The sequence below is a fragment of the Notamacropus eugenii genome, chromosome 2, assembly GCF_028372415.1.
Source record: "Notamacropus eugenii isolate mMacEug1 chromosome 2, mMacEug1.pri_v2, whole genome shotgun sequence".
In the NCBI taxonomy this organism is placed as follows: Eukaryota; Metazoa; Chordata; class Mammalia; order Diprotodontia; family Macropodidae; genus Notamacropus; species Notamacropus eugenii.
In genome coordinates, this window is record NC_092873.1 from 159786404 (window position 1) to 159807301 (window position 20898).

General features: G+C 37.6%; 1 pseudogene; it reads left to right on the forward strand.

Annotated features, from left to right (window-relative positions):
- The first annotated feature begins 8322 nt into the window (after positions 1 to 8322).
- Positions 8323 to 9057, forward strand: LOC140522869 (bax inhibitor 1 pseudogene; annotated as a pseudogene).
- Positions 9058 to 20898: the final 11841 nt, after the last annotated feature.

The window sequence follows — 20898 nt, forward strand, 5'->3', positions numbered from 1 at the left end:
ATATGCATATCAAGAGACACTATTATGCTCTAAGAAATGATGAAATGAATATCTTCAGAGAAACCTGGGAGGAAGCTAATGGTTTTAAGAAAATGTATTTGGTTGGCACTCTGTAGTTCAGCTATGGCTACTCTTTCTATTAGTGCAAATTACAAGCTCTCTAAGCCTCAATAGAGACACATAGAGGCAGCTAGGTGGCAAAATAGAGCATTGGAAATGGTATTAGCAAAAACTTAATTCAAATCTTGCCTCCTATACTTTACTAATGGGGTGATATTTAGGTTACTTAATGTCTTTGAGTCTCAGTTTCCTAATTTGTAAAATGGAAAAAAAAATACCTACCTCTAAGTGTTGTTATGGTTCTCCAATGAAATATATGCAAAGTGCTTTGCAAATCTTAACATGCTACATAAGTGTTATCATTTTCATCATCATTATCATCATCATCATCATCATCATCATCATCACCATCACCATCACCATTGTCATTACTTCCATATGTGCTTTGGTGAAAAATATTCATCATCACCGACTGGCCAGTCTTATTAGGATAATCCTTACTTAATTTAAATAGATCTTTTCTCAGGCAGGGGAGGTAGGTGGCATAGTGAGTAGAGTGCCTGGTTTGGAGTGAGGAAACTCATCTCGAGTTCAAATTTGGCCTCAGATACTTACCACTTGTGTGATTCTGGGCAAATCACTTAACTCTGTTTGCCTCAGTTTTCTCACCTGTAAAATGATCTGGAGAAGGAAATGCAAACCACTCTAGTATCTTTGCTAAGAAAACCCTAAATGGGGTGATGAAGAATTGGGAATGACTGGAAATAACTAGACCATTAAATTCCTCAAGCTGTGGATTAAACTGTTCATACCTAGAGCAACACTTAAAGCTTTTCTCAGTTGGTAGGACCTTTGAGAGCTTGTGCTCCACTGATCCAGTGTTCAAAGCTCTAAGGGAACCTCCACACAATGGTATGACATTGGAGTGGGGCATTAATGAAGTCAATTCCAAAAGGTGTCTTAAAAAAAAAAACCTGCTTGTACCCAGAATCTGTATCAGTACTGGGCCCGTATTGATATTTACCTCTACCTGTTAACAGTTCTCACCACAATGTGTCTGTCATGAGGCTTCTCTGCTGTCCCCATTGCCACTGATGCAAGCATTTCCTAGAGGTCTTCCAATTTCTTCTTCTATATTTGCAATATTTGTACTAATTTAAAAAATTTAAAAGCCTCTGCCCAATTGGCATTTGGAAGAGAAGAAATGTCTCCATAGCTCTAGAATTATGCAATTCCATTCAAATATTTTCAGTTCAACTATATTAGAGACATAACCAGGATTAAGTGGATAGAGAGCTGGACTTGGAGCCAGGAAGCCTTGGCTTGAAATCCCACCTTAAACACTTATTAGCTGTGTGACCTCTGGCAATGACAAGTTTTCTGATATTTCATCTATATAAAGGAATACTAGGAGCATCTTTGCAAAACTGTTTTGAGGATCAAAGAACTAATACATGTAAAGCATTTTGGAAATCATAAATATATAAATGTCAGCTACTATTATTGATGTTCAGTCTTTTTCAGTCACGGCCAACATTTTTGACCCCATTTGGGGTCTTCTTGGCAAAGATATTGGAGTGGTTTGCCATTTTCTTTTCCAGCTCATTTTACAGATGAGGAAACTGAGGTAAACAGGCTTAAATGACTAGACAAGGGTCTGATGAGTCTTACTGATTCCATGCTAGGCACTCCATCCACAGCACCATCAAGCCTTGCCTGAGCTATTATTTTCATTCATTGAATTAAAATAATACTCCAAAACAATAGTACTTAGTTCCCAGACATAAAATGTTTTAGAAGTGGGGAATTAGTGCTAATTTTCTGAGTTTATAATTTTTTTCTTATGATGAAAAGTACAGATCAACTTCTGTTATTCATTTTGGTTCTCATAAATACTTCACCAGATGAACCTGTGGCAAACTCCAGACTAGAAAAGCAAAATAAGAGAATCCCCTTATCCCCTCCTCCCAAATCTCCAACATATTCAATTGAGTTTTATTGATGGACATTCTCTCTAGCTGACTAAGGTCTCAGGAGAGTTGGAAACGGGAGATGATGTCAATCTCTGAGTCTGTATCAGATTGTCAGGATTGGAGATGGAGGAAGAGAAGTAGAAGTGCCAAAGATGGTAACTCAGCTTTCTTTTTGTGAAGGAAGTGTCTCATCTCTGACTTGTGCAGGTCAGTTTTCCTTGCTTTCTAGAGGAAAGTAGTAATTAGTGGGGAAGGAATTTCACTGGTGCCTAAAGCTTGAGCTTAACCCTGACCTAGCACAGATTCTGATCTCCCTCTATTTGTTCACTTTCAGTAACTCAAGGGAAAATACACACACACACACACACACACACACACACGTATGCATGTATATATGTATACACACATATCTTCCTCCTCCATTGAACAAATACTTTTGTAAAAAATATCACCGATGCAGCTTGGCAATTGCATCTGGGAGTTCTTTTGCTACTCTGGAATGTAGTTCCTAGAGGTCTGGTCACTTGAACTCAATTACATGTTTACTTAGCCTATTTCTCACCTATGCTACTCCCCTCCCCCCTCATCCTTTACAGTCTAAATATCATTTCGTTTGGTTGAAATAGAAAATAAGAGCTGAGAACCTCTGCTTCCTCTGTTAGGTACATCATCCTTTCAACTCTAACAATATCCCCTTCTTGATCTAGCTTTTGCCTCTAATAGGCTCCTTTGGGACCCTTGCACTCACCACAATTTATGTCACATAATCTAAATAAATGATTTTTTTTTGGCCCAGATCCATGATCTTATTGGTGTGAGGTCCTTTCTTTGTGGATACAATTAAAATAGCAGTGGCTCTTAAGTTAAGGACTTGAGTTCACATACCACCTCTGTCACTTGCTGCCTATGTGACCTTGGAAAAATCACTTAATCTATATGGTCCTCATGTTTGTGTATTTGTTTTTCATCAGTAAAATGATGATATTCAATGAGATAACTTCCTAAGTACCTCCAAGCCTTAGACCTTTGATCCTAATAATAAACAGTATATAATGTAAAGTCTTCCTGGAGCACTGAGAAATTAACTAATTTGTCCCACAGTCATAAAGCTGGCATGAGAAAGAGACAGAACTGAAAACTAGGTATTCCTGATGCAGCAGTAGCAATGGGGACTCCATGTGTATAATGAGGCCCACATGAAATGAGGCCATGTCTTTATGTGACTCAAAGGGAAGCACATTAGACATCTCTAGCCTAGTCTCCCCCCACCTTCTCCAAGGGAAATTTTTACTCTGGTCAGGAAGGGAAGCAGGAGATTCAGGTTAAAGGCCACTCTGCCCTCCTCAGAGAAAGAGAGGGGGTAACAAATTAAAATTATATCTATCTGCTCCCTTAAATATAATTAGTCTAGAGGGCATAATCAGGTTTGAACTAACTTTTGATCACTTTGTCATTTTAGGGGGAAAGGAGACCCAAGCTTTATTTCCAAGGCTTGATTCCTTTCCTACCAAATGCCAGTTCCATAGGGAACACACACAGAGAATAGCAAAGAAACCCATTTATCCAAATCATCCTAAAAGAGAAACCAGAGAAGGTACACACAGAAGAGCATATACAAGACAATACGGAATAAAAGGGCTCTCCCATTCAGCAGCCTGAAGTAGGATTGGCCTCCTCTATCTTATCTCTCAAAGCTGGAAGCCAATTTGGTGATGTGACATTTGAAGAAGATGCTCATTTGGAGAGTTCTGGGTGACTCAAAATAAAGACCGTTACTTTGGAGAGTACCTGCAAGAAAAAAAAAATCAAAAGGGACTCTTACGTGGAGAGTCCAAAAGGAGAACTGGCTGAAAACTGAAGTTCTCCCTTCTTACCAACTCTGCCCTTCCCCTCACCCAGAGCAGGGTTTTCAACAAGGAAAGAGTCACATATCAATGGGCTTTGGAACAGGGATTACATCGACACCAAGCATTTACTGCTATATATATATTTTATACAAGAGAGATTGATAATAATTGTGTGTAGGGGTTTGGGATGACAAAAATCAGGAAAGCCTTCTTGTAGGAAGCAACACTTGAGTTAAGCTTTAAAGGACACTGGGGATTCTATGACGAAGAAAGAGGAAGGCAGAACATTTCATACATGAGGGACCACTGGTGCAAAGAAACAGGAATGGGAAATAAAATATGCTCTTCTAGGAAGAACTAGCAATTTCCACCTGAACAAGAATATGGAAGGAAGTAACATGAAATATGATTGTATAGGTAAGGGGGAGTCAAACTATGGAATGCATTAAATTTCGTTTGAGTTTATCCTAGAGCCATTAGGGAACAATTGAAAATTTTTGAGCAGAGGAGTGGTATGGCCAGATCTGTGTTTAAAAAGTTTCTGCTTTTCAGTTGTGTAGAGGACAGATGGGAGAAAAGAGAGATTGAAGTCAGGGAGACAAATTAGGAGGCTATTGCAAGAGTGTAGAACAGAGATGATGAGATCTTGCGAAGGGTTCTTGAGTACAAGAAAGGAACAGATGTGAAAGATATGGTGGATATGACATTATTATTTGAAAGCTGCCTTGCTATTTTGAAATGATGCCCATTTATTTTCCTACCAAAACACTATCAAAGTAGTCCTCTTCCTAATCTTGGCTCTTTCTAATTTCTGAGTTAGAAATTTCAAGCTTTCAATTACATAAGGGTTATTTCAATAATTTAAGATAGAAAGAAGTCATTCATTTCTGTTTGTGATTCTCCATTAGCTCATTTTCGAAAGCAGATGGTTCAATAAAAGTCAGACTTAAGACATTATCATACAGCATTACTATGCGGAGGCAGTATTACTTTTCCAATCAATTTTAATCTCATAACTGAAGATATACTTCATCATTTTTCTTGAAATGATTTTTTTCATTGTAGTATGCCTAATCTTGTGTAATGCCAAGTTTTCTTTAAAGCAATAGAGGGTTGTCTCAGATGAAGTGCAAAATCTTGTGGCAACAACCCCCTCAAGGGAATGAGGGGATGCTTTGTCATTTATTTTGCTATCAAACCTTCTTTGAAAAATCTTATGAGCTTTTGTTCTCAAGTATGACTCAGTTGACTGGAAGAAAATGAGTCTGGAAGTCACTTTGTGTAAACTTTTTTTGTTTTCCTTTGCAAACTGTCTTTTACTAAGCTCTTTTCTCTGCTCATTTATTCAGGACCTAATGTTAGATATCCTTTATACAAATTTGTATCAAGTAACACTTTCTGCATGACTGCATTCTTTGTGTGACATATTCATGAAATGAAAAAAAAAATCAGCCTGATAATGCATTAAAAATTAATGATGATTCCCTTTTACAAGAGATGTTATGACACTTCTTTTTATCCATAACTAGGTAGCAGGATTATACATTTCAGTATACAAGTTTTTATATTGAATTAGAATCACTTATGTCTAAGGGTCTACAAATTAACCAAAAAAAAAAAAAGTCAAATTCATAGGGATCCATAACAAGGAACTAACTTTCTTTCCAGGTTTCCTATAAGAGATTATTGAATATTGGGAAATAGATCTTTCCTCCCCTCTATTCCTTATTTTATAATGGCTGGATTCAATTATTTCCTTTAAATTGCCTATTGGATTGTAAACGAATATAAGCAGTATGGTTCAGTGGATAGAAAGTTAGCCTTAGAAATAAGACCTGAATTCTAGTCCTCCTTTTTGTACATACTAGTTATATTTGGTTGAGAGGTTGCATGATATAAGTGGAAAGTGCCGTATTTGAAAATCAGAGAAAGTGATTTCAAATTCAATATGTCTTTGAGCAAGTCAGCTTGATTTTTCTGGGTCTCCGTATTAACATCAAAAAATGAGGGAGCAAAACTAGGTGATCATAGTAGCTAGATTTTTAAATAGTGCTTTGAGGTCTACAACGTGCTTTCCATGTTATTTCATTTGGTCTTTACAACAACCTTATGAGGAAGTGCTGTTATTATCCTTATTTACAGTTGAGGAAACTGACGTTCAGAAATGTTAGTTGACTTACCTGGTGTCTCACAGCTAGTAAATGTCTCAAGCAGGATTTGAATTCAGGTCTCTCCAACTCCAATTTCAATGCTCTATCCATCACTATTCCACCTGTAAGGTCTCTTCTAGCTCTAAATATATAAAATCCTTTGATAAAATGGATAATCTCTTACTGGTCCATGGACCTCTCTAAGACTATGTTAAAGAAAAGTTTCAGGTCTGAAATGGTGGTGGGACTTTCCACAATTCGAGTCCACACCAGTAAAATCACAGCTTTGGAACTCTCATTGCCTCCTTCCACCTCCACGCTCCCCCCAAAACAAATCAAAACCAAATCAAACCACATAAAAACAAGGCTCATAAGACTGTGATGAGGAAAGGAACTGTATACATTCTCATTGCCATCCCATTCATGATGCTCTCTCCCTAGATGTGTGTTTTCTATCTCCCAATTTTTCTAGACTTGCTTGACTTCCCTTCTTTTTCAAAAAGTGAAGAGATCTCCAGCTGCTATGGGTCTACAACATGCCAGAGGACAGATAAAAGGCAAGGCTACTGAACTACTGATCTTTCTTTTCTTGTAAGGAGAATATATTTAGACTAGAAAGGATTAAAAAAAACATTGAGAGACCATAGAGTAAGACAAAGGCCTTCCCTCTCTGAGGCCATATGGCCCCCAAGAAATAGGACTCAGTCCTTGGCTTTTTTCTTATTTCTTTTTCTGTCCTTGGTGAACAGAGTGGAGCCTTGTGACCTTGTTGTCATGAGGGAAATGGATCTTTTTCCTTTTTCTCCCTAATATCTGTATCCAATTATTTCCTTCACATTCTATCTTAGTTGTTGAATTGTATCAGTGGTGCCTGATTCTTCATAACCCCATGTGTGGTTTTCTTGGCAAAGATACTAGAGCAGTTTGCCATTTTTCCTCTGGTTTGTTTTACAGATGAGGCAAAGAGCATTAAACGAGTTGCCCAGGGTCACACAGCTAATAAGTGTCTGAGGCTAGATTTGAATTCAGGAAGATGAGTCATCCTGACTTCAGGCCTGGCACTCTATCCACTGTGACACCTAGCAGTCCATATATTAAAGCACTATAAAATGTTAGCCATTATAACTAGCACAGGACTGATGATGGTTCTTCATAAATGGTTTAGAAATGGGAAATAAAAAGTAGACTTTGGTGAGTAATTTACATAGTATTTTTTATTACTGTATTCTGGAATTTTATTAAAAATCTGAAATTCTCTACTCTGATTATGTTTTTAATCCAAAAACTAATTTCCCAGGAACCACAATCTACATCTATCTAGCATATGAAAATGAGGGACTCTTGCTTTATTTAGACCTTGGTTTTAGTTGCTGTAGATCATGATTTAGTAACGAACTTGTGATTCAAGGATTAGGTCTCAGTTTTCTCATCTTTAAAATGGCTTGGACTGGATGTGTTCCCTTTATATCTCTAGTATCAGATGGAATGTTTTAGGATAGAATAAGAGTCTCTGAGGGCTACAGGTGGAGGCTCTTGGGCTAGGGTGAGGGTCTTAAGAGAGGCAACAGGTGGAGGTATAGACTGACAGGCAGGCAACAACCCTTTGTTTAGACTAGTTTGCTTTATGCCAGGCACTGTGCTCAGTCAGTCAATCAATCAATAAACATTTATCAGATGCCTGTGTGCCAGACTTGAGGCAGCGAGGTGATGCAGCGGATAGAATGTCAGGCCTGGAGTCAGGAAGACCTGAGTTCAAATCTGGCTTCAGATACTTACTAACTGTGTGATCCTGGGCAAGTCACTTAACTCTGTTTGCCTCAGTTTCCTCATCTGGAAAATGAGTCAGAGAAAGAAATGGCAAACCACTCCAGTATCTTTGCCAAGAAAATCCCAATGGGATCACAAAAAATTGGTCATAACTGCAACAACTGAAAACAACAATCTCATCATAAGCATAAAATAAGAAATTGCTTAAATCAAAGGAGAAGCCTCTTTTTCCATAACTGAAAGTGAAATGAGGCGTATAAAGCTATCTATCCATGAGCAACTTCTAGACTTGCTCCTCTCTCCATGGGTGTGGAATGACTTTGGGAATTAAGTAATAAGTAAGGATAGAGGAGGACAGAAGTGGTCCCTGAATAGAGAGCACCCTTGTCTCAGTTGTGAGGCAAATGATGCCATGTATAGTTCTTTAGTAACTTGGAATCCTACAGAGGAGATCTAACACTATGAACATGCTTGACCAGAAGATCAACTTCTGATTAAATAACATTTTAAATAAAATTAACATTTTCCAGTATCACATCTACTACATAGCAACACCCGAAGAAAGTCTATGTCCTTTTTGCCCTCTGTGTGTCTATGGGAACCCCAGAGGCTGACATGCTTATGCATCCATATAATTCAGACAAGCTTACTCTCGATCACGGATTTCTTGGGACTGATGACATGGCTAATGATGATATCTTACTCCCATCAAACTGAGCAAATGACATTGGGCCTATTGGCTGCATTTGCTTCTCACAGGAGGTGGCTTGATCCCTGCCCTGGACTTAAACATCTGCATCAACCTTATCCTCATTTCAACCTCCTTGCTGGGCACAGCAATGATCTTCCAGCTGCTTCACCTCTATCCTAGACATCATACCTCCCTCTTCTTAGGAAGCATCTTAATGTCAGCCTTGCACTTGACACCCTTCTCTTCCTTGGGGAGCCTCTTTGTTGGATCCACTTCGCTTTTCCATATGACCTGTATGTGAGACTGACAGTCATGTGTGCCCTTGTCCTTTCTGATAATCAACTCATCATTGAAAAAGCTTAGAATGGAGACAACGATTATATCTGTGTTGAATTGTGTTTGGATTTTACTGCCCTCTTGTAGAAATTTTGATGATACTGGCAATGAATGGGAAAGACAAAAAGAAAGAGAAAAAAATAACCATCTACCCTTCTCCTCTTTGGTTTCCTACCCTCAGGTCCTTATTCCTTCTTTATGTTAGTTATACATGGTATGTTCTATTAAAATGAAATGTATTAGGAATTTTTTTACTTTCTCTAACTTATTTACTAAAGTCAGAAACATTTACAACTAGATTCTATTTTTGTGTTTAGTTTTATTTTCCCTGGGGTTCTACTTCCATGTCTCTCTTTCACTCCCTTCAATCCCCTCTCTTCCCCTAATTCTTTTCTCTTCTTAGGGAGTTAATGCCTACTACTAAGAACTAACTGGGGCCCAAGGAAAAGGAACAAGATTCAAGAAATTCCTGGTGGATTGCACTTTCCAAGCAGACTTAAAGATTTTTCTATTCAAAGCTACATTCGGGTTTTGTAACAGTCCTTGTACATATTAGTGGGGAGACATAGTATATGTGTGTAGTGGGTTTTTTTTCAGTTTAGTTAGAAGCCTGCTGGAGAATAGAGGTTGCTGAAGTTTGGACCCTTGCGCTTCTTAATCCTCACTAGGTCCTGAATCTCTAGTCATCTGAAAGAAAAAGAAAAATAAAACAGTCCCTCTACTTCAGCAGCAGCTTTATCACAGATATTTTAGCCTTCTCAGAGCCTTGCAAGTCATTGTTGGTCTATCAGATTCACTATTTTGCCCTCTTACTCTCAAATAGTCTTAGCTAGTATCTATTTCTAGATACTTGGTTAGTGTATATATATATATATACATATATATATATGTATATGTATATGTGTGTATATATATATGTGTATATATATATATACATATATATATAAACATACATATTTTATGTAAGTATGTATATATCTATATGTATATGGGTATGTGTATATATATGTATATGTATATATTCTCTTCATTCTTGGCTTAGCAAAAATTCAGGGAATCAGCCTGCTTTAGATCCATGGGAATGGAAATTTCCAAATTTAGAAAGACATCAGCTTTGTGGAACAGCCACTCTTCCAAAGAGAGGCTAAAAAGAATAACATAGAAACTCCAAAATTACCTCAAATTCTTTCTCTTAGCAATTCTTATCTTGTAGTTTGACTTGGGTGTTAATTATCAGATGCTTCTCACAGGGATGTCTGTGGTTAGAAAAATCTAAACAAGTTTAATGCTAAGTGATAGGGTAATAAATGATGACCTCTGTGAGGTTATTCATAAGTGAACAATGCAAGTAACCTAGAGCTATGAGCTATGTAAATGATTTTGCAAAAAATAAAGCACTAAACAAATGTCAGTGAGCATTTTCACAATAGCATGACCTCTGGAGCTATTGCCCCAACAAGTTACTGATTCCCAGGTTGGATTCCCAGGAGTAGGTTATTTCTCATCTGAGGATTCTAAGGGTAACACACTGAGGAGTTATGGTTTGTTACCAGCACTGTAACTCATGAGCCCCAACTGGTAGACTTTCCATTATCAGTTGAACCCCATTAGCTCTCAGTAAAGGGATTTACTAAGATACATCAGAAAGAGTTTAAAAAAATCTTCTCAAATCAGAGACACATTCTTCTCTTCTACTCTTAAGGATCCTTGGAAGAGTGGAGTCCAAACTCAAGTACAATGGTAGTAAGGAAAATGTTTAAAGAACGTGTATGACCAGGCGGTATCAAGGAATCTTTCTAAAATTCCCCTTATCTTTTCCTAGGTAAGTAGATCATCAACTGCTGGACCAGGCTACTCCACTCTTACTAATGTCACTCTTATTCCCTCTGCTCTGTTGCTGAGGAAGGGGAAGGAACAAGCTGTCTCTGGCCTTGGCTGCTGGAGTAGGACATGAAATTGTTAATTTACAAGCTGCTTAAACTTTGCAGTGTTTACTAGGTCATTACCTGGTTATGTCCATCTCAAGGTTGCTTCTCAACTCCTGATTCCTGTGGCTCTGTATCTGACTCTAGTTTCCAGGAAGGCCTTATAATATTTTGAGATCATTTTCCACAATCACTTGAATAATTCTAACAGTATATATATATGTATATATATATTGCACACATGTATATATGTATATATTACATACACGTATATAGCATATATGTATATATGTATATATTACATACATGTATACACACATATATAAAATGTATGTATATATATAGATACATAGAGATAGAGCTATAGATCTATAGGTATAGATATAGATGTATTATCTATAGCTCTCTTTCCTTCTGTCTAAAATGTATGTGTATGTGCTTATTATCTGAAAAAAATAAAATACAAAGAAACCAAAGTGCCATATGCTCATGGACACAAAGCGGCTGGCTAGAGTAATAAGGCCAGCTATTATTCACTGACCCAGCAGCTCAAATTGGGCCTGCTTCTATCCAAGCTGACAAGGAAGAAATTGAGAGATGGGTCATATTTTTTTGGATGTACATTCATACCTATTTCAGTCATCAGCATTTTTAGCTACATAGCCAATGAGAAGACTTTTTATCATCACACAGTAAGAACAACTCTTCATGGCTAGAAACCAGCTTCCATTTTGGATTGTAACCAGGAAGGGAATATCTGCTCCCACTCTGCCTAACCCACCAGGAAGGTCAAATTTGAGCATGGTTCTTCTGCTATGGTGTCATTATCCATTATTATTATAAAAATGCCCTTTTATGCTCTTTGTCTGTGTCACTAGGACCAAGGCTATCATGTCTTGAGAAGGCAAAAAATCTGGGCTAAATATTAACTTTGATCCATCCTACAAATGGGAATTCTAAGGAATATATCTCTATGGGGCAAACAGGTGGCACAGTGAATAGAGTGCTACACTAAAAGTCAGGAAGACTCATCTTCCTGAGTTCAAATTTGACTTTAAATACTTACTAGCTGTGTGATCCTGGGCGAGTCAGTTAACCTGTTTGCCTCAGTTTCCTTTCCTGTAAAATAAAAAAAAATGAACCAGAGAAGGAAATGGCAAGCCACTTCAGTATCTTTGCCAAGAAAACCTCAAATGGGATCTCAAAGGGTTAGATACAATTGAAACTACTGAATAACAACATGTATCTCTATGCCCAGTAAATTGCTGAGCTCTGAGTTAGATAAGGACTCTATTAGCAGGGTACTTGCCCTATTTAGAAAATTTTTTCCCCTATTAGGCCCAGCCAGCAGCTTTCTACATTTCTGGTATTCTTCTAGTTCTGAGAATTTGACGGTTATATCTTCTGAAGCCTAACTCCACTTCTCATGCTTTTTGTCTAGAATAATGAAGTTTCCTTAGAAACAGAGGCAAGACTGATGATGAGAGAAAAGTCTACCTTTAAAGAAAATGTCTAATAGGCTTTTAATATAGTAATAACTGTAATTATCACATTCTTTTCTAGTTCTTTGGTTTGCAGCTCAGGCAGCATTCTATAACTCATACCGTGAAGATGAAAGTGTTTTATTTCAGAAATACATGAAATACACATTGTTATTTTGTAAAACAAAATAAAATCTTGAATTTTAAAGAAATTCGAAGTAATGATAAATGAAATAAAATCCCTGTAAAATGGATAAGTACTATAAAGAACTATATTATGTAAAATATTGAAATTGATAAAGTGTTAGATAATCTTATTCTTAAAGGAGAGAGTAAGGTAAGCTGTCTAAAAGTGAAATAAAAAACAGAGATTCCTTAACTGATGGAGAAGAAATCTTAAGAATTATCAGAAACAAGAACATTCAGTTTTTCTGATTAATGCCAATGGAACTAAGAATTTAAATGAAATCAATAAAAATCTTTAATGCCAGTTTTTTAAAAAAGGAAATCAAAATTCTACAACAAAACAAGCAATTTTAACTTTGAAAGAGAAATTATATAAGACATAAATGAACTCTTAAAGGGAATAAGGTGTTCTTTATGGCCAGGTGAATCTCCAAGAGAATTCCATAAAACATTTAAACATGGATTAATTCCGGTGGAGCCAAGATGATGGAGTAGAAAAACTCACATATACTAGCTCTTCCCCCACAGCCCATAAAATACCTGTAAAGAAAGAATCTCAACAAATTCTAGAGCAGCAGAAGCCATAGAACAACAGAGTGGAAGAGATTTCCAGCCCAGGGTGACCTGAAAGACTGACGGGAAACACCTGTCACACCAGACTCGGAGCCCAGCCCAGCCCAGCCTTGATCGCGGCTCTGGGAGGAGGACAAGAGCAGGCCTTGGGGGTGGAATCCCCAGTTGTAGTAGCAGCGGTTTGCAGATCCCTCAACCCACAGGCACCAAAGGTCAGTGACAGGGTTTTTTCAGCTGGCTGAGAAGGGAGAAGGTCTTTCCCATAGCTCCGGCCTCAGGTGGCCAGAGAGGCTGCATTGGGTGGGCAGCAGCAGCTTCCACAGCAGCCCCTACAGCAGCCCGCATCCATTGTTGGATTTTAAAACTCCTGGGGGCACTGAGCAGCTGACTCTTACCTCAGCCCTGTGTAGAGGCTCTGCCCCTACCTAATACTCCTGGGAGATTTGAGCAGCTGATCTTTATCTCACACTGAATGGCAGCCCTGCCCCCAAAGCTTATCTGAATCTCAGCCCCCAGTGCTGGCTTGGTGGAACTGGAGGCCAGGTGGCTATGGAGAGGAAACTCTATTACTCAGATTCTGGACACAAAAATTTTCTGCTTGGTCCCAGACCAGTGTACATGCTTGATTGTACCACCTTGGAGGAACTGAGATCTTACAGACCCCCAGAGTATACCTTACTCTTAACAAAGGTCCCAGAAGTCAAGTAGCTTGTTGGGAAAATGCCCAAAAAGAAGGGAAAAAATAAGACTATAGAAGATTACTTTCTTGGTGAACAGATATCTTTTCCCATCCTTTCAGATGAGGAAGAACAATGCTTACTATCAGAGAAAGACCTAAAAGTCAAGGCTTCTGTATCCCAAACATCCAAACTAAATATTCAGTGGTCTCAGGGCATGAGAGAGCTCAAAAAAGATTTTGAAAATCAAGTAAAAGAGGTGGAGGAAAAATTGGGAAGAGAAACAATAGAGGTGCAAGAAAATCATGAAAAGCAGGTCAACAACTTGCTAAAGGAGACCCAAAAAATGCTGAAGAAAATAACATCTTTAAAAATAGGCTAACTCAATTGGAAAAAGAGCTACAAGAAGCCAATGAGGAAAAGAATGCTTTCAAAGGCAGAATTAGCCAAATGGAAAAGGAAGTTCAAAAGCTCACTAAAGAAAATAGATCTTTAAAAATTAGAATAGAACAGATGGAGGCTAATGACTTCATGAGAAACCAAGAAATCACAAAACAGAACCAAAAGAATGAAAAAATGGAAAATAATGTGAAATATCTCATTGGAAAAACAACTGACCTGGGAAATAGGTGCAGGAGAGACAATTTAAAAATTATGGGAATACCTGAAAGCTATGACCAAAAATAAGAGCCTAGACATCATCTTTCATGAAATTATCAAGGAAAACTGCCCTGATATTCTAGAACCTGGGGGAAAATAAATATTGAAAGAATCCACCAATTACCTCCTGAAAGAGATTCAAAAAGAGAAACTCCTAAGAACATTGTGGCCAAATTCCAGAGTTCTCAGGTTGAGAAGAAAATATTGCAAGTAGCTAGAAAGAAACAATTTGAGTACTGTGGAAATACAATCAGGATAACACAAGATCTAGGAGCTTCTACATTAAGGGATTGAAGGGAGTGGAAAATAATATTCTAATAGTCAAAGAAAGTAGGATTAAAACCAAGCATCACCTACTCAGCAAAACTGAGTATAATACTTCAGGGGAAAAATGGTCTTTCAGTGAAATAGAGGACTTTTTATCATTTTTGATGAAAAGACCAGAGCTGAAAAGAAAATTTGGCTGTCAAACATGAGAACCAAGAGAAGTATGAAAAGGTAAACAGCAAAGAGAAATCATAAGAGGCTTACTAAAGTTGAACTGTTTACATTCATACATGGAAAGACAATATTTGTTACTCTTGAAACTTTTTCCATGTCTGGGTAGTTGGTGGGATTACACACACACACAGATAGAGAGAGCGAGAAACAGAGAGAGAGAGAGACAGAAAGAGAGAGAGAGAGAGAGAGAGAGAGAGAGAGAGCACATTGTGAGTTGAATTGGATGGGATCATATCTAAAAAAATGAAATTAAGGGGTGAGAAAGGAATATATTGGAAGGAGAAAGGGAGAAATGGAGTGGGGCAAATTATTTCTCATAAAAGATGCAAATAAAAAACTTTTCAGTGGAGGAAAAAAGGGGGGAGGTGAGAGAGAAAACATGAACCTTACTCTCATCACATTTGACTCAAGGAAGGAGGAAAATTTGCACTCATTTTGGCGTGAAAATCTATCTTGCAATACAGGAAAGTGGGGGAGAAGGAGATAAGCGGAGGGGGATGGTGGAAGGGAAGGCAATGGGAGGAGGGAGCAATTTGAAGTCAACACTCTTGGGGAGGGACAAGGTCAAAAGAGAGAATAGAAGCAATGGGGGGCAGGATAGGATGGAGAGAAATATAGTCTTATATAACACGACTATTATGGAAGTCATTTGCAAAACTACACAGATATGGCCTATATTGAATTCCTTGCCTTCCCAATGGAGATGGGTGGGGAGGGAGAGAGGAAGAGAAGTTGGAACTCAAAGTTTTAGGAACAATTGTTGAGTATTGTTGCATAAAACTAGGAAATAAGAGATACAGGTAATGGGGTATAGAAATTTATCTTGCCCTACAGAACAAAAGAGAAGAAGGGGATAAGGGAAGGGAGGGATGTTAGAAGGGAGGGTAGATTGGTGATAGGGGTAATTAGAATGCTCTTCATTGTGGGGTGGGGGAGGGGAGAAATGGGGAGAAAATTTAGAACTCAAAATTTTGTGGAAATGAATGTTGAAAACAAATAAATTTTTAAAAAAAGAAAACTAAAAAAATGCATTAATTCCTATGCTATAAAATTTTTTTCAATAAAGCAGAATTAAGGTACTCTACCAAACTTTTTATTAGCTAAATAGGATCTTCATTCCAATAGCATGAATCTCAAAGTATTACAGGAACAGAGATTTAGAGATGGAAATGACTTTTTGTGGTTATCTGATGCAATTGACCTAGTTTTACATATAAGTAAATTGCGAAAAAAAATGTGATAAAAGATAAATGAGAAGATAAATGGTTCCAAAGGTAAGAAATGGTAGAATATTCAGACTAAAACAGAGAAAAGGAAGTTTAGACAAATATAACTAATAAATATGGTAGGGAATGACTGCAATTTCATTGCTGCAAGGAATGCCCCACTGAGGAAACTCCATCAATGCAGATTTCTCCTTTGTTACAATCTATAATTTTAAGAGAGTTGCTTAGAGAACTGAGAGGGTAAGGGATTTGCCTAGAGTTACACAGCCAGTATGGGTCAGAGTCTGGACTTGCACCCAGAACTTTCTGGCTCCCAGGAGCCATCCCAGAAACCAGGAAGCCTTGGATTCAAGTCTTCTGGGCAAATCACTTAACCTCTTTGTGGTCCTAGGCAGCCCTCCAAGACATTACATGCATTAAAGTATTGCTCTTAAGTGAAAGGAATTTCCTCAGGAAGATTTCTGTATCTATGTATCTCTATCAATGAAATCACAGATCAGGTCCCTTCCCTATCCCCAAACCTCAGCTTTAAAAAATGGTAGTTTACTTAGAATATCAATAAAAAACACTGAGGTAATTAATTGTTTTGATAATGTAAGAGGATACATAAGAAATACATAAAAATCCTTTGAAGTACCTACCCATATTCAGAAGAATCTCATAATACCAATGAATTGTTTCATATAAATGTTTTCCATATTAGAATGTGAGGTTGCCAGAAGTTAAGCAATCTTTGTGTTGAAATACCACAATGTTATATTTCTCAACATCGTTTTGGTAAATAAAAATATATTAAGTTGGTTTCCAAAACAACTGCAATTTTTGAAAAGTAGAAATAACTTGAGAAATATTACAGAAAATTACCTGAAATGATAAACAACTGACTCTAAATTTACTTTTCAATTTAAATGTAACTATCTTAAATTTTATCTTTGATATTTTTAAAAAATGAAAAGTGTATTCCTCATTGATGGGTTCATAACTAATTTAAAGAGCAAATCTAGTGGAACAGCTGAAATTAGTACAAGCAAAGAAAAATGAAAGTTTAGGTAGCATAAATACAGCTAACAGCCCAAATCAAAATCAAAACATGTGATCCACTTACCTCTTTGCCTCACTACTGTTATTACTGAATGGCAGAAAATATTGCCTCTGCTTTTTATAAATGCATCAGTTGCATATGACATGTATTGCTATGACATCCTGAAAGGGTATATGTAGATTATATGTGCATGACAGGAGAATTTTTCCAGGGAAATTAGATGCTTTTAATATGCAAAAACAAACATTTTCAAAAACCATAGTCATGAAATAAAGAAGACTGTTTGATTTGGGGTCACTAGAATAGAGTTACCACGGAGGACTGGACATTTCCTCTGATCCCTTTGACCTCTCAAACTCCTCTTAAATAGAAATTATACACCAAAGATAAAGCAACTGCATTTGTCTCCCTGTCTATTAAACCTAGAATCCAAAAGAAAGCTTAAAAAAACACCCCAAAGTTATGAAGTTATGCCCATCCTAGGGTCACTCAGCAAAACTTTCCTTCAGTACCCATCACGATACTGGCAGCAAGGCTGCAATAATTGACCCAAGGACTCAACATTTGGGCTTGTAATGTAACCCAGGTACTTGACACACAAGCTTACAAGAAAATCCAACCCTAAACCTTCTTTTCCCAACTCTCTTTCTACTGCTGTGGAGATTCAGGCTTCAGGCTGTGAAAGTTTTCTCAGGTTGTGATAGACAGTGCCTGTGCCACAGCAGTCCTCTAGACTTCTAAAGCTTGATGGGGCCAGCCACAACAGGTGCCACAGTGGCAGAGGTGTTCTTTTGTGGAAAAAAAGCTTTGTAGGAGAGTTAAGAAACAGATAAAAGGGGTAGGATACATATCTGCATGTGAAATAGAGCTCAACTCCATACCTCATTTGTCTTTTGTCTCAGAGCTTGAAACTCAAACTACAGAAATCAACTTTCTAGCATCTTTGAAATTCTGGTAATGGGCCAGAAAACAGAACAACAGAGGGAGTGAGAGAGTTCAACAAGTCACTCTGTGTGGGGTGGGGAGCAGGGGTTTCATTATGGCACGAAGCCTGAAGGAAAGAGTTCAGAATTCATCTGGGGCTAGTTCTATTCCCTTAAAAGTCACCTGGAATGGAAATTTAGGCTGATGAATTATGAATTGCTTTGTTTGGGACAAGACTGAGATGCTTTGAAATACAGCTTCCAGGGAAACCACTATCAGAGGGGAAGGAGTCAGAAAGTAATCAGTAAGGAAAAATAATGGTCAGGCAGAGACTGAAATTACTAAAGATCTTAGGAAGAAACAAACTGCAATACTTTGAACATAAGCACATAAATCAATGACTTAAAACATTAATGATAAAAGGAAATATGGACTCCAGATTAAGTAAATTAGTTCAAGTGTTATGGATAAATGTCGCAAAACAAAAGAAAATGATCCAACACTTGATGAGACGGAGGACTCTGCAGAATTTGGGGAGAACATTGAACCACAGCATGCTATTCTTGAGTGGTTTAAAGGAGAAATGAGAATTATGACATTAGAATTTATGATCTCAATGGTAACAATAGTGAACTGGGGTATGTGAGGAGGGGAAGGCTTGACTCTGCAATGTCAAGTCTGAACCAAAGAAGCATCAGAGAGAAAAATAGATTGGGAATGCAAAGTGTCCATATCCGTGAAGGGCAATCTAGAGGGAGAAAAGTTAAAAAAAACACCCAATAACATTAAAAGAAAATGTCCTCACTATCCACACAAAACATATTAATCTTGAAGACAGGATGCATAATGATGACTTAAGGATCATAAGTTTCCCAGAGTAATGTAAGACCAAAAAACCACAAAACCCTTAATAGCACAATACAGGAAATAATACAAGAGAACTTCCCAAAAGTTGCAAACGTAGGCAATGTAACAAATACTAAATGAAAATATTCACAGATTGCCTACAGAAAACAACAAAAACAAAGCCTCACAACACATTGTAGTTAGATTTAATTATTCAATTAAGAAATAACAAGTTCTACAAGGAATCAAGAGACTCAAATACAAAAGGAAAAAAATTTAACAACAGAAGACTATTCTGCACACACCAGTAAAAATGTAGGGAGGAATGGGATAATATGTTATAAAAATCAGGGGAGCTCAGGATGCAGCCCAGTGTGAGCTGCCCTTCAAATCTGAGTTTACTAATGAATGAAAAGGGTTGGAAATTCAATGACAAAAGAAGGGCATTTATGTATTCTTAGAAATACAACAATACATAAAGAATTTTTTTTTGGCTTCTCAAATACCCCAGATAATAGAAACGCAGTAAAGATGAAGGAATGCAGCAGCCAAGGACAGCAACACAATAACAGCAGATGAGCCATTAGAGACTTCTTTCTAAATATATACAGGGAAACTGGGGTAGCCATGTGGAGGTAACAGTGAAGAAACAGGCCTAGGGCATTAGAGACAAAGCCTAGGGATGCTGCCCAAAGGTGAATCAATGTTTTATGTGGCACCGCATTACCAAATAGGAGGGTGAATGAAAGGAGGGCAGGAGGGGAGCAGAGGGAAAGTAGGAATTATGTGACGTGCCTGGATCATATTAAAGCATTAAGCTGAAGTGACCCCTGTGGTCTCAGGAAGAGAAGAACCCAGAGGGAAGTGGGTGAAAAGAAAGGGACAGCAGTTGAAAATGGAGGAAGAAAGGAAGGAAACCTTGCTTTTGTAGCAGTAAAGATTTCTACTGATAAATGTTCTATTGGATGAAGAGATGTGTCCTATGAAAGGAGAAGTCCTTGTGCTGGATGTGGTCTATCTGTACTGTCTGGTGCTTAAAAAGACCACTTATCCTACCTTAGGAAGGGGCAAATTACAACTCCTGGGGGGAGGATGCAACTGGTACCTGAGAGAGTGAAAGGACATGGAACCAACAAGGAAATTTGGCAGCAAATGGGGAAAAGAAGATAATAAGACAGAGGGCAGATATCAGTGGTAAGCTGCAAGAACATGGTGGGGTGACCTTACCATGGGTCAGTGTCCTATCTGTCTGGGCTTGAAGAAATTAGCCTTGTTCTGGGAGCGAGAATATGGAGAATCCATGGACCATTCTCTATGAGACAGTAGCAGAAACTACCTAAGGGGGAGAAGGGAGAGCACAGAATGAATACCCTGGAAGTTTTTATTATATTAGGAATAAAGAGAAAAGAGACTAGGTGATTATAGAGGTCATGGACTAGAGAAAGAAGGTTTAGCATAGATTTAAAAAATGAAGAGGAATAATGAATAGAGTGAGAAAAATCTCTCTGGAAAGGGGCACAAAAACTAAATTTAAAAATCAGACCTATTAAACATGACTGCTTGAAGGGGAGGAAGGGAAGGTACAGCTATTTGGAAAGCAATTTAGAATTATACCAAAAAAAGTGAATGAAATGTTCATACTCTTTGAACCAGAGACTCAATTACTTAGCTTATACTCCAAGGAAATCGTCAATGGAAAAAAATTCCCATATCCACTAAAACATTTATAACAGCATTTTTTGAGATAACAAAGAATTAGGGAAAAAATAGATACTCAGAAGTCATGGAATGGCTAAAAAATTTGTGATACATGAATGAAATGGAATATTACAGTTCTATAAGAAATGATGGATATGATGAATAAAGAGAAACCAGAAAAGATCTCTAAGAACTGATGTGGAGTGAAAAAAAGAGCCAAGAAAATTATACATAATAACTAGAACAATGTAAACTAAAAACCACCCCTCCACACGCACATGTAAAACCAGCCTAAAAGTGAATGTAACAAAGTTATAGAGATTATGTGTTGGGGC